The sequence below is a fragment of the Vitis vinifera genome, chromosome 12, assembly GCF_030704535.1.
Source record: "Vitis vinifera cultivar Pinot Noir 40024 chromosome 12, ASM3070453v1".
Lineage (NCBI taxonomy): Eukaryota > Viridiplantae > Streptophyta > Magnoliopsida > Vitales > Vitaceae > Vitis > Vitis vinifera.
Window position 1 is genome coordinate 24,437,602 of NC_081816.1, and position 16,141 is coordinate 24,453,742.

Genomic DNA, 16,141 nt, shown 5'->3' on the forward strand with positions numbered 1-16,141 from the left:
ATGTGACTTTTTTTTTTTAATGTAAAAAACAACCGTTGATACTGTTGTTTTAAACTTAAATTTAAAACTATAATTATCAATAGTGGTTTTGGTAAGTACAATTTTAAATTTAAAGTTAAAACCATAGTTATTATCTATGGTTTAAAACAAAAAATTAATAAAATGGAACTTAATGTTCTATAGACGCACTACTTTCATAAATATTTTTAATACGAGTTTGGATTGAAATTCTTTGGGTGCAAATGTATTTTCACCGATCAGAAAACATGGGTCTCTTCCATTTTTAATTACTAGATATCACAGCTTTTGGCTTTTTGAAGGGCCTTTGTAGTGGTTGAGAATTTAATGAACATTGATGAGACTTGAGAGGGTGCAGTCAGTAGCAGTTATAATGCATGTGGACTTTTCAATTTTGTGTTGTGTGTCCCCCACACAAGTCTTTAACAAAGGCCCATACAAGGGTGGAGCTATAAATATAGGACTCTCTAGCTTGCCTCAAAATCAACAAAGTTGAAAAACTTTCTTTCAATTGTATTGAATGTGATCAAAGAGGAAGTGTAATTGGTTTTTGCACTTGTGGGCGTTGAGAAATTAATATTTCTGGTTCTACAAAGAAAGAGAGAGATGGAAATAAGAAGGCAAAGTAACAAGAGAGAGGAGGGCATGGGTGTGACTACTGGCCATGAAGAGACTACTACTACTGTTGATTGGGGAGGCAGACCCGTAACCCTAAGAAGCATGGTGGGATGAAAGCAGCTTCCTTTGTTTTTGGTTTGTACCTCTTTTTGTGTCACGCCATAAATTTTGAGCGTGCAACCCATAATTTGACCGATTATCCTAGTTCAAAGGTTCGACATTAAGATTTGGAAAAAATCAACATCTAATCCCAAATAAATTTATTAAATGATTTTTTTTTTCTTTTTTCCAAAACCAACCATCACATGTTGACAAGTATAATAAATCCACCGATCATCTTATCACCTAAGATGATAACCCAAATATTTATAATAATCTCTAAGTCAAAAATATTTTACAAAGTAACAAAATATAATTCAAGTTATAAAAGTTCATATAACTCAAATTAGTACATATAAAAAAAGGTAATATAAATTAAAAATTATTATTATAATTGTTATTTTACTATTTAGGACTTTTTGAAACACTTCCTGATTTTCAACTATATAAATTTTATAAAATAAAGAGGTGACTATTTTCACATTACTCGGTAGGATGTTTTACACCCAAATTGGTTAGAAATATTAGGTTAATAGAATACAATCATCTGTCAAAATATAATATTATATTTACATTATATACATTAAATAAAACCTCAATCATACAAATTTAATTCAATCAAAATTATCACTTTTCTTATTCAATCATACATATAACATATCAACAATTCTAAATTTACAAAATAAATAAGTCATTTTAGTATCAAATAATATATTAAACATACAATTGATAAATGATACAAATCATTTTTCCAAATACATATATGATGCAAATGTTTACACGCAATCAAACAATGATTGTTATTCTCAGGATTTCGTCTAATGATACGAGTTCGTATCCAAATACACTCCCTATTCAAAATCTTCTCAAAGTAAACTTTTAGGTTTTTCACCCTAAGGAGTGAATTCTCTTCTCAATTCGCCCTCTTTGGGTCCTTCCAATTTTTTTTCTTTTCATTTTTTGCACTCTTTTGAGTTATTTTCATTCTCATTTTTATTTCACACAACCATCCCTTCAATTTTTATTTTTATTTCCCTTCTAACAACCATAATGAATATAAAATACAATAAACTCACATATCATTCTTCACAATTTTATAGGATATACTTTTTATTTACTCCAAACATACTAAAAAATTCCAACAACCAACACAACAATTTCTCAACAATTAAATCACCACAAATATAAAAAAAAGATTCACAATAATTCACATATCATTAAAAACATAGCCTAAAGCCAAATTATATAAATTTCATTTATTCCTAACATACTCAATAATTTTCAATAACTAGCAAAATAATTTTTCTTCCATTAAATCATCTCAAATATCATTAGAAAATTCATAGTAAACCACATATCATCAAAATGCAACCTAACCATAATCGTATAAAATTTTATTTGCTTCAAACATGCTCAATAACTCCCAATGCAACCATTTTTCTTTAGTTAAATCACCACAAATCTTAAAATAAATAAATAAATAAATAAAAAATAAAAAATAAAATCTTCATAAATAATCTATAAATCACAAAAAAGAAAAAACCTAACAATAACCATACTCCAAATAACACGTATTTATCTTAAACCCAAATAACACGTGTTTCATTCCAAAATCAAGTTCATGTTAAATCATCAAGAAAAATAAATTGAAAGCATATCTGAATCTATTGATGAATCTATTGATGCTGGGGATCTCAACTTTTTTATTTTATTTTATTTTTGGCCCATCATAAAAAATAAAATAAAATCAAAGCACAAACTCAATAAATAAATAAAACTTATCTTATCACTTTAATGGGCTAATTGAAAAAGACAACTAATAATTTATAATTAATCAATATATGTGAGCCCACTTTAATAATTTCCCAACAATAATAACTTTACATAAATGAGATTTGAATATGAATATAGTTTATAAATTTGTCATTATCTTGACAATAATAGGTGTAAGGTAAAATCATTCATTTTTCTAGAATTTTCTTTTAAATGCATGTAATTGTGTAAAGAAAAAAAAAACCAAAAACTAACTAATCATTGATCCATTTATCCACCATATTGGAAAAAGTCAATTTTGTCCATAAAATAACGTTCCATCCATCTTTTCTTTGGTTACATCATGAAAGTTAATCATTTCAAAATTTTTTGCTTTGAAATTTAAATCAAGGAACTCTCGATAAATGATCCTTAGATACCCAACCCATCATCATTGACAATTAATTTGTGGTTTTGTTTATCATTTCATTTACCTTACATTACATTTGCCATTTGAAGTGTTTTTTTAAGAGAGAAATAGGAAGAATTGGAAAATTATCTTCTAGGGACAAAGCCATTCAAGTAAGCTGTTTTTTTTTTCTATTATCCTTTGATTTCTTATCTTTTTCTCTTTCTATTTTTTATTTTTAAAGATTTAATTGAAATTCACATATCTCTTTTCTTTATGTATTTTTAATAATCTTCTTCTCTTGAAAGATGTTTTAATGAAAATTATGTTTTGTTTTAGAGTATTTTTTCCTCTTATTATTAAAATTGTTTTAATTTACATATATACTTAACATGGCTTTTTTCTTAAAATGTAATACTTGGCAGTTTTTTATGGAGTCATATTCACGGACAAGTCCAAAAGAAAATTTTAAAAAAAAAAACAATTTCGTTGGTTTTTTCACCAAAAGTCCTAAACGATTTAAGAATTTACCTAAAAATTTCAGGATTTTTCATTTTTTACATTCAGTAAAAATAAATTGAAAAGATAAAAAGAAACTTAGAAAGATAAGAAAATTTTAAAAATTTTGAATCAAGTTATCGATATCAAAATTTTCAAATTTTTTTTAGAAAAAAGGTAAAGTAACAGAGAGTCAGATTGGTACTAACAAAAAGATAATGTGAGTAATGTGAGTGCAAGACACTATTAAAAGAGCATAATAATAATAATAATAATAATAATAATAATATTAATATATTATTATTATTATTATTATTATTAATAATTTAAAAGACAAGTTTTCCAAAACCTCTGTCAAAAGGTTATCAGCATTAAATAACAAAAGCACTTTTGACTATTTGCTAAATTTTATGCAAAATTAATTATTAATTGTGTGTCATTCATTTTTAAGGAATCAACAACCAACTATTTTTTTTTTATAAGGAAAAAAATGCTTTTAATAATCACTCAATATAAAATTAACATGAAAATAGCATGATTTTTCTTGGATTGCCTCAGAGTTGAAGCTACTAGATATCACAAATAATTATTAAAAAATGAGAAATTTGACCAATAATACAAAAAATATGTTTTAAAAAATGAGAAATTAAAGTCAAATTGTGTTAGGCATAATCTAAAAGTTGTATCACAACTATTAATTTATTACCATACTTCAAGTCATTCCCTACATTATACTCATTTAGGCTAAGTAACTTGACTCAACTTAGGAGCTTGATAGAGAAGGCAATCCAACTCAACTCAAAAGCTTGAGACAAACAAAGGAAGCAAGATTTTGGAAGAATAGAAGCTTTACTGCATAAGAAGGCTTTACAAAGCTCTCAAGTGCATCTTGGCTAAATAAGGCCACTACCTATTTATAAGGCCACTATCCATGGAACTCTTTGGAACCCTTAAATGTTCCCTTTACCCTACAATTCTCTAGAATCCCTTAGAAAGCTCAATGGAGGAGTTTATGAGGGTCTACTCCACAATTCTGTAGAATCTCTTATAAAGCTCAAGGGAGGGGTTTATAAGGGAATATATATATAAGATTATTAAGTGTTGATTGTGCTTGAATCAGAAATGAAACCATCCTCTTAATCCAAGTTTTCAATAAAATAAGATTATTAAGAGAGATTTATCAAACTTTTAATTAATTAGTCCACTTCAATCATGGCAAATGTTAGTATAAATTAAATAAAGGTTTATTAAAAAGGAAGTTTGAGGTAAGTTATATATATATAAAGAGAGAGATAGATAGGAGCTATATTTGTTTAGATGTTTTAAATGTTTTCTATTTTCGTTATTAAGAAAAATAGAAATCAAACATGCTTAGATAGTATATTTCATTTTTTTTCTTTTTCTTTTTTAAATTGAGGTCGAAAAATAAAAAAGTGAAAAAACGTTTTTAAACAAAGTGAAACCGGGATTTGGTTAATCCTAGTTTTGATGATAACAAAAAAAAGTATGAAACTAATGATTATATTTCATGTGTAATTAGTCTAAAGTGTTAATTACAAAGATAAATTAAGCTAAAGGAAAATAAAAAATAAAGAGAGGGCCTCTAATAGGATGAATCAAGACCATTTGTCAAGGATTTCTTTGTAAGGTTGTTGGTGTACTAAGACCATGCATTTCATTTTTACTTCAGCACCTAAAATTCATCTAAGTGACAAAATTTTAAATTCTTTCATAATTGGATAGTTTTTTTTAAAATAAAAAATAAAAAAAAATTAAAACCTTGAGCTAAATTCTTTCAAAACTTGGCTTAAAAGGTTTTAAGAAGCTAAACATAGGTTGCTTGAAGCTCTAAACCTTATAGTGAAACCAACTAAGGAGGTCATAAAGTAGTTGAGCTAGTTAGACTCAACTAGTTGAGGTACATTTGCACACCCTTTACTTCTAGTAGCTAGTGTCTAAGTCAGTTGAGGTAAAGCTTTAATCGGTTGAGGACTAGTCAAATTGATTGCTCAACTAGTTAAGGGCTTGAACCCCAAGGATCATTTGGCAATGCATTTGTTGCACAACGACTAGTGAACTGGTCGATGGGTTGGTCGATCACCCAAACTCTACCTAATAGCTAGTTTAGATTTTCAACTCCTATGAAAAAAAAAAAAACTCTGAACTTACTGTTTTAAACAATGGAAGAGTTCTAAATTATTCTTCAATATTATTTGAGCCTTGCTGGAGTGTTTTGAAAAGCTTAAACTTGTACTAGGATTTTGTTAGATTAATTTTTCTATCAATATAACCTTATCAAGTGAGCTCAAGTATGTAGTATCACTTGAGGAAAAAAATCTAAGTTTGAAGTATCACTTAATGTTTGTCAAGTGTAGTATATCACTTGGAGAGTTCATGTTAGAATAAAGCCCTAAAAAGTATGACATGATGTAACAAATTTAAGCTTTATTAATAAACTTATTTATTTATTATTTTAGTTCCCTTTACTAACTTATTTCAATTAATTGGTTATCAGAACATTCACACACCTATTACTTGCATTGTACATGACTTAAGTGTATTAAGAGTTACACAAAATATACGAGTCATGGGTTCTTTGCAAGATGATAAGTAGTTCACAATCAGTTCATGGATTTGGACAATCTATCAGAGATTGTAATGCACTACCTCTTAATTAAAGGATGATTTATCTTAGTCATTAGGATGATTTTCTCATGGTGAGTACACTAGTGTATATAGTTACACATTAGATAAGACTTACAGTGAATCATGACATTAGCTATCAAGTAGTCACGATTCACTAAGCTACTATAATACATGAATTTTGAACATTAAGAGAATATTGAGTCTATGTTGAAAGCTACAGAGGCTTTGACTTATGAGTGAAAGAAGTCATATATTCCCTATGGATTGGGTTATTTGTTGGGAGATCTAGATTTCTCTATTCCTTAGCCTTGGATCATGTAGGGTGCATGCAAACTATCCTAAGTTGCTCTAAATCTATCAAAACAGAAACAAATGTTACAAAAAACATATTAAGATAAAGATTTAGAGAAGAAAAAACTCAAACTTGGATCTGGATGTTCCTAGGTCAATTCCATGTGAAGAAGAAGAAGTCTGAGGGTCTTGTACACCTAAGATCTTTTGCTTGATGACTCGAACTATGATCTTGACACTCCAAAGTTTAGGTAATGAAAGGGAATGAGCTTTTGCTCTCTCTCTTGAGGTAGAAGACAACTAACTAGAAGTCATTAGGAAACCTTAATCCCTAAAGAGGTATTTATAGGGTTGTCTACTAGGTGTAAGTGACTTGAGTCCATATAGGTTTGGGTCACTTGATTTAGCCTAAAATGGGTCCTAAATAATTAATTAACCACACAAAACCATATAATTAATCACTTGATTTTTTTTAATGATTTGAATTAATTGAAAATTTATCAAAATAAGAAAAACAAAAAGAGAGAAAGATGATGGATGGAGTGTTTTTATTTTAAATATCCAACTAAAATGTTTTCGTATGACCTAATTTTAGAAGTGGGTTGTGTGAGTACATAGTATGGTAAAGATTGAATTTTATTATTGTTATTTTTTTGGTGTAAAAGATTAGAATGATATATTTACTCATTTTAGATGAAAACTAGTAGTTAAAAATTACGTAGCCTATGTTTAAGTTTGGTTTTAAAGTATTTTTCTAGTTTTTATTTTCTATATCGTCTCTTTTTTAAATACATTTAATTAAAAAATGAAAACTATTTTTAAAAAATGAAAAATGAAAACATTGTTTACTATTTTTTAATATGAAAATAATAAAAAGAATTAAATTTAATTTATTGATTTTTATTTTTTATTTTTTCCATTAGCTATTAAATAAAGGAATTGGCCACTTGTGTGTTTTTTTTGTTTGATATCTTTTACCTAAAAAATAATTAAATAACTAAATTATATATATATATATATATATATATATATTACTCCTTTTAATTTTATTTTCTCTATTAGTTCTTTTTTGTGTAATAGAAAATTTTAATATATCCATAATTAACAAAGTAATAGATTAATTATGCACATTTTGGTCTATTAAAATAAATTACTTTCTAATTTAAATATAAGATATTATTGATAAAAAATAAATAAGATATAATATTGTAATATCAATAGTAAATATTAAAATTTCTTTTACGTGTTGAAATTGTTTTAAATATTTTTTTGTGAAATATTTCAATCAATTCTGATTCACTCCCATGCTTCTTCCTCTCACCTAAGATTAGGAAATTCTTCTTATACACATTCTTTTATCATATATTAATCTCACGCACATTTGTATACTCGCACATGACAATTTGAATTCTAATCTCACTAATGATAATTGGAGAGTGGGCTTCATATTCCAATTTTCCCCCATTTTCTCAACAAAATTAATGGAAGCGTGGATAAGACACATATAGAGCTTATTCGTATGATATGTATAGAACTTATGCCATTGTACAAGGGTGTTACACTAATTATATGAGGTTTATGCATTATTTGAACAAAAGAGGTACAAAGTTGCCCTTTTGTGAAGGATTATAATTGATTTTGAACCATTCCCTATCTTATTTCCCTCAGCCAAGGAATGAACACTCTCCTCATACATATTCCTTCGTGGCACACTCCTCTCATGCACTTTCTTACACTCACACATGACAATTTGAATACCTATCCCATGAATGATGTTTAGGCAAAAAAATAAAATAAAATCATATTTAAGTTTTTTTTGCCATTTTATCAACAAAACTAGATACTAACTAAGGGTCTAACAAGAACCAGATTTTCCTTACAAGTTTGTTAGCTTCTTCAAACTCCCAATTGATGTTGGAATGTTTCCCGTTAGATTCTTGTTATATGATAGATCCTTAAATGAATATGAAGAAGCTAATAATCAGGAATCAATCTAAACAATACTTTCCAATGAAAACGGATTAACTGAAACAACTACCAGCAATAAAAGAATTATTACCATCTAGTGAAGGTATTAAATCATTCTGGATTAGAGATTTAGTTGAGAAAATGAGCAAATATATGAGTGGAAGACTTCAGAATCTGCAATTCAGATAACTAGTTGAGGTCTCCTAACAGTTCACTCTTCAAATCCATGCTAGTTAATATTCTGAAATTGGAATAAGTTAGGCTAATTTCTATAATATAAGGCAAAATAAGGCAATCTTCCATAACCATTAAATGATGAAGACACACAAAAGTACTTACATGGAGATCACACGATTATAGCACTCAATTCATTCCCAACTACTGCCACAAGGATCGAAGCCAACCCAATTGGGTGGGTGGTTCTCCCATAAGCCCTTGAGAATTATTAGAGTTGTATGTCACAGACTGTTTATTTGGTGTCTGTGACTGAAGCGAGGTGTTGATCAAGACTAGTATGTTGACTAGTTTGAGTTGAATGTAATGGGAATTGCTCCAAGGAAAGGGTGTGTACGTGATGTTAGAATACTTCTTCAGAGTTCAACCAGACTAACCCATTTAAGTTTAGGGAGCTTGTCGCTAATCAAGGACTTGACAATGAAGAGGAGCTCGACCATTTCCTACACAAACTGGTCGGGAGCTGGAGTCCTTCCCCTGATGAGTCCATGACATGACGAAACTAGTCAGCATAATGGCATGAAATGCATGGCATGTAGGTTGAGTCCTTTTGATTCTTGTCCATGAGGTCGCTGCATGGGTCATGTTGCTGTGTTGGAACCTTAGGCTCGTGACAAGTGGTATTAGAGCAAGGCAGGAGATCAAGCATGGTGGTGTTCGCTTATGACGATCTATGGTCAACAAGTTATCTCTCCCAATGGCAATACAAGTAGCCTATGAAGCCTAATGTTGTGACGGTGCGAGAATGGGCACTGTGGCCTGAATCGAAGCTACACTTATAAGGACCCATGAGGGAGTATGGGTGTCTTTGGATCGTGAGGTGTCGTTAGCTGTCTAGTCACATGCATGGGTTTCGCTTACTAGGAGTGGAAGTTGGTGTTTGGGTGCACACTTCTGAGGTGTTATTGGGTTAACACGATGAGTGGATGTCGTGTGGATGTCCCATTTGGCCCAATGGGTTTTGGCAATAGACCTTTGGTGATTAATGGCTCGTAGGGAGCAACATCATTTGGTGAAGACATGAAGCCTTGCACGAGGACGTGCAAGAGTTTTGGTGGGGGAGAGTGTCATGGACTGTTTGTTTGATGTCCGTGATCGTAGCGAGGTGCTAATCAAGACTAGTGTGTTAACTGGTTTGAATTGAATGTAGTGGGAATTGCTCTATGAAAAAAAACGTGTACATGATGTTGGAATGTTTCTTCAGAGTTCAAGTAGGTCGACCCAATTAAGTTTGAAGAGCTTGTTGCTAGTCAAGAACTTGACAATGAAGAGGAACTTGGTCATCTCCTACACAAACTGGTCGGGAGCTGGAGTCGTTCCCCTGATGAGTTTATGGCAAGACGAAACCAATCAACATAATGACATGAAATGCATAGCATGTAAGCTAAGTACCTTTGATTCTTGCCCATGGGGTCGCCTCATAGGCCATACCGCTACGTTGGAACTATAAGCCCATGACACTTAGCTGCATTATGAAATCAAAGAAAAGAAACTTAATCATTCAAATAGGCAGTAGAGGTACCAAACAGAATAAATTATGTTCAGTATTCAAGTTTTTCAAACTGTTGTACAGAGTTGTATTGTTTGAAAGTATTAGAGAGAAAATGACAAGAAATCTGGTTATAGGGCTAAATAGACATTAGAAACCTCTTGTACAAATATCAATGGACACCAACCTAACTGGTGAGAAAGAATGAAGTGAAGAAAATGGATTTAATAATTGAAATGACTTACTATCATCAGTGTTTGTCATCACCCATGTAGCTGAAATTTGGATGAAAACAATCAGAAGAGAGACCATAATTTATCTTGAATCTATTACTCAATAAAGTGACCGGCAACGGGCCTTGAAACCTTCATATGAATGAAACCTAGTTATTGAATGTTGCTCTAATTCCCAACCAATTGAATGTCGACCTTACACTACATGAAGGCTTAGATGGGCTTTCCTTCATTTTTCTTCTTTTTGTCAGTAAAAAATGTTGGGAAACTTGTGTTTCCAACCTATGATTAGGAAAATATATGGTTTTGGAATCCTATATAAGTGAAATATGAGATTTCCGTGTTAATTGGAAAAATATTATATTTCTCGTGCACTATATACTGTTTACATATGCATTTCCAAAATTGCCCTTTAATGTCTCCTTGTTAGCAGCCACCAATGACCAAGTCAGCAGAAATGTGTGCAATTTAATAAGCACCAAAATCTGAAACTTGAAGTTATCAAATTTGAAACCCACAAAACACTCAACCTAAGAAACATTTGAAATTTGAGGAAACTCTCTCTATCACTTTTTCTTATTTTTCCATGACCCGATCTCAAGAAATTCGCATTTTCATAGCTTGTTTGATACATGAAGACAGACAATTGATCTATTTATTCACGTCTTGACTAAGCGACGAATACCCATCTTCCCAAAGCCTTCTTTGTCTCATTTTGGCCTAACCCTAGTGTGTCTATCTTCACGAGCTGACCACCCAAACCCTATAGCCATCTTCTGAAAACCTTCAACGAAGCCAAAGTTGAGCCATATCTTCATATTTCTTCATCAAGTGTGGAATTTTTTTTTAAGGTTTCTAGAAACCGAAGTGAAGCTTCCTCTTGTTTTGGATTAATCAATCACAAGTGAGTTTTTCATTTAAGGATTTTTTTGGTTGTTGAGAAATGATTGGGGCCGAAGGTCTTATATTTTGGGGTTTGTTGTATTTTGATTAATTTTGGAATGAATGAAATAGAGGGAAAATTTGTTTTGGTTAAAGAAATTTTCGAAGAGAGTGAATTTTGGAAACGAGAATGGTTGTTTTCTGTTGTTCACGACCCTGTGATTTAGAATATTTGGGATTTTTTTTTTTTGTTATATCTTAAATGTTTATGTTTACAGGAACGACTATTTATGGGGAATTGTTTAGGGAAAAAAAATTGAGAACCACACATATCACTAGAATCATGTTTTTAATGATGATTTTTGTGCCAAGAAATTCATACTAGCTACAATGATGCAATTGGAAAAGTTGATACATGGGACGGATACACACAAAAAGAGCAAGTGGGATGAGAAACCTGAATGAAGACTTTTTTGGTTGTTCTGTATCTTTTTTATGTTTTCTTTCTTCAAGACACGATGACTCTATTCTATTTTTTTGTAGCATTTTTAGATGAATGTTAGTATGGTCTCTATGGAGAAAGGTGAAAAAAATATTGAGGATAGGAGGAGGAAGGAAAATATTTTTATTTTATTTTATTTTATTTTATTCCCATTGTCTTCTAAAAATATCCTAGAAAATTTAATTTTCTTTTTGTTTTGGACATTTTCATGGACAATCAAACAAAGAAAACAACTTTTTGTGAACCAGAAAAATGCAAGGTGTACAAGAAGATGTTTTGGAGAATGTCTGGAATGTAGGAGGAGATGCCTTAAAGAATGATTGGAATGTTGAAATATGAAATGGAAATGACAACCAAACCCATTGTACTTCTCTCACACGCCAAATGCACCCAAGACAAATGACACATTAGAATCATAAGGAACAAAACATAAGCCACTTTCCTTTTTTTAAGAAAGAAAACTTAGAATTTGTATGCAAATTGTTTAAATGATAGTTCTTATTATTTAAAATAGAAAATAATATTTTTTTTTTTACTTAGAAAATATGTTTAATTTTTTTTTAAGAAGATAAAGAATGATATGAGAATTTGTGTATTGAATAAAGTATAGTTTCTTTTAGGGAAAATAAGTGAATAAAATTGTTTTTTCATTATTTAAGTTCCCAATAAAGGGTTTTTTTTTTTTTTTTTAAGGTTTTGAAAAATTTCACACAAAAATAATAAAGAAAAAAGTTCCTATAATTTTATTGTCCATGATTAAATTATAGATGAGGAAAATTTCTTAGCCCTTCTTCTCTCTTTTTATAATTTTTAATTACATTATTTTTGCATTATCCAAATATAATTTCTATAAAAAAAAACAAACATAATTTAAATAATTAGAAATTTATTTTAGCTTATATTGACAAAATGCGTACATATTAGCTTTAATTTAAATTTGAAATAGGCTAAAATTTAATTTCCCTAGATATAGTTTTTAGTTTTACATTTCAACTAAAATTTATTCCAACGCTTATGATGTGTCAAAAATTCTCAAATTGTCTTATGTTGTGAGCTTTAACAAACAAATTGTCTTATACTCTAAACGTTTGAGTCATCATTTTCAGTTTAACAAAGTTGATAATAATAATCACATAGTACCTATGAACACTATGAGAAATACATTACTAGACATTGGTATTCATAATACATTTCCACAACCTATGTTAAACTAGATATTACAATAAGCAAAACACATGCTACAAAGAAGCCAACAAAGAAACTGATTACATATGTATATGAAATATTTTGCAAGGAATGTTTATCATCAACTGCACATTCGAACTTTGGTTTGCTAGCTGATGAACATTCATCACTTCTTTTCCATCTTGGTGCATAGAACACCTAAGGTCAGACAACTTCTTCTCGAGAAGTATATGCTTTGTAAACACTCCTCTTATAAATGAGCATATTCTTTTGACATTCAACCCAAGAATCATACACTCCATGTTTCCGACCCATAAACACTACATAGTATGTTTGTATGTTCGTCATTTGATGACATAATTGTTGTTGATTAATTTTTGATAATCAATCAAGTAATGACTATTGCAAAAGATAGTACAAAACGTATATAATTCACACATGTATACCACATTTTAGGATAATAACAGTGATAATTAACTACAAAATTAAAAATATAACAAGTAATGTTCGGCCTTCAAGGTCCGAGGCTTCGAATAGGTAATACCCAACTTTAACTAAGGTAGTACTTAAGGTTGGTTAAGGTAGTACCTAAGGTTGATTACGGTGGTACGTAAGGGCTATTAAGGCAGTACCTAAGGTACAACCCCAAAATACCAAAGGTGAACCAATTGAACACACTAAATAATCACATAATGACATGCTCTAAGGGTCACAAATGAAGGTCCGAGGCTTCGGATAGGTAGTACCCAACTTTAACTAAGGTAGTACCTAAGGTCAGTTCAAGTAGTACGGGTTGATTAAGGTGGTACCTAAGGGCTATTAAGGTAGTACTTAAAGTATAGTCCCAAAAAAACCAAAGGTTAACCACTTGACTACACAAAATAATCACATAATGGCATGCTCTAAGGGTCACAAATGAAGGTCTGAGGTTTCGGATAGGTAGTACACAAATTTAACTAAGGTAGTACCTAAGGTTGGTTAAGGTAGTACCTAAGGTTGATTACAGTGGTACCTAAGGGCTATTAAGGTAATACCTAAGGTACAACCCCAAAATACCAAAAGTGAACCAATTAAACACACTAAATAATCACATAATGACATACTCTAAGGGTCACAAATGAAGGTCCAAGGCTTCGGATAGGTAGTACCTAACTTTAACTAAGGTAGTACCTAAGGTCGGTTAAGGTAGTACTTAAGGTTGATTAAGGTGGTATCTAAGGGCTATTAAGGTAGTACATGAGTTACAGTTTCCAAAAAACCAAAGGTGAACCACTTGACCACACAAAATAATCACATAATGACATGCTTTAAGGGTCACAAAAGAAGGTCCGAGGCTTCGGATAGGTAGTACCCAACTTTAACTAAGGTAGTACCTAAGGTCGGTTAAAGTAGTACCTAAGGTAGATTAAGGTAGTACCTAAGGGCTATTAAGGTCGTACCTAAGGTCAGTTAAAGTAGTACCTAAGGTCAGTTAAAGTAGTATCTAAGATAGATTAAGGTAGTACCTAAGGGCTACTAAAGTAGTACCTAAGGTACAGTCCCCAAAGTACCAAAGGTGAACCAATTGAACACACTAAATAATCACATAATGGCATGCTCTAAGGGTCACAAATGAAGGTCCGAGGCTTCGGATAGGTAGTACACAACTTTAACTCAAGTAGTACCTAAAGTCAGTTAAGGTGGTACCTAAGGTAGATTAAGGTGGTACCTAAGGGCTATTAAGGTAGTATTTAAGGTACAGTTCCCAAAAAACCAAAGGTGAACCACTTGACCACACAAAATAATCACATAATGGCATACTCTAAGGGTCACAAATGAAGGTTCGAGGCTTTGAATAGGTAGTACTCAACTTTAATTAAGGTAGTACCTAAGGTCTGTTAAGATAGTACCTAAGGTAGATTAAGGTGGTACATAAGGTAGATTAAAGTGGTACCTAAGAGCTATTAAGGTAGTGCCTAAGGTATAGTCCTTAAAATACCAAAGGTGAACCACTTGACTACACAAAATAATCACATAATGGCATGCTCTAAGGGTCACAAATGAAGTTTTGAGGCTTTGGATAGGTAGTACCCAACTTTAACTAAGGTAGTACCTAAGGTCGGTTAAGGTAGTACCTAAGGTAGATTAAGGTGGTATCGAAGGGCTATTAAGGTAGTACTTAAGGTACAATTCCCAAAAAACTAAAGGTGAACCATTTGACCACACAAAATAATCACATAATGGCATGCTCTAAGGGTCACAAATGAAGGTCCCAAGCTTTAGATTGGTAGTACCCAACTTTAACTAAGGTAGTACTTAAGGTCGATTAAGGTAGTATCTAAGGTCGATTAAGGTAGTACCTAAGGTAGATTAAGGTGGTACCTAAGGGCTATTAAGGTAGTACCTAAGATACAGTCCCCAAAATAACAATGCAACTTGCAACCGGATATGTTGTAAGTTCCATCTGGATTCAATATGACTTGTAGATCATATGGTTATTTGGGAATAATATGGTTCCCACAACCCAACACAAAAGTTTAAGTCCACCAACGACTCCAAAATCATTAATGTGCTCCATTTCGAAGAAAGGAACTAAAGAAAAATAAATGAAAATTATTTACTTTCAGATTTTGGTTTGGGGTTAGGGCAAAATGTGACTCAATGATAGGAAGAGATATCTTGTTCACGAAGCCAATATTTTGGATTCTAGTTTTTCGTTTCGGTACGCACTGCTATAGTAAATTCACAATCACATATGCGCCTTGAAGCCGTCTTTTAACCGGACGTTCTTAGGATGGAATGTTCCATTTCATTGCACTTTTATGTGGACAAGAGAGAAACATGCAAGTTGGAGTTTTGGATTAATGGTTTTTTCTCTCAAATAAGACAATTTTTGGGAATTTTTAGATAGGTCTCGGGATCGTGTAAGTGATGAAACCAAGAAAGAGAGAAAGAAATGTTCTCAAATCAGAGAGAAGAAAAGTTTTGGATTAGGGAAATTACAATTGGTTGTCGGGTCGGGTGATTTTTCATAGGTTTCAAATTCAAAATTTTCTGTTTTAAAATTTTTTTAGTCTCTCATGTGACATGGAGGGCTCTCTGCTCATATGGAGACAAGGTTGCTGCTGACATGGAGGCATAGATGGGCAATCTAGGAACATAAAATGTAGTCAGCAAAGAGTGTACGAGAAAGATAATATTTTTCCTTTTTATAGTTAAATCTCATATTCCAGTTGATTGGAGTTTGATTGTCATATTACTATTTAAATAGTCGGCTACAAACACAACTTTCCCAAAAATGTTCATTGGGTTGACTCAGTACTTGTGTCTGCAAAGTC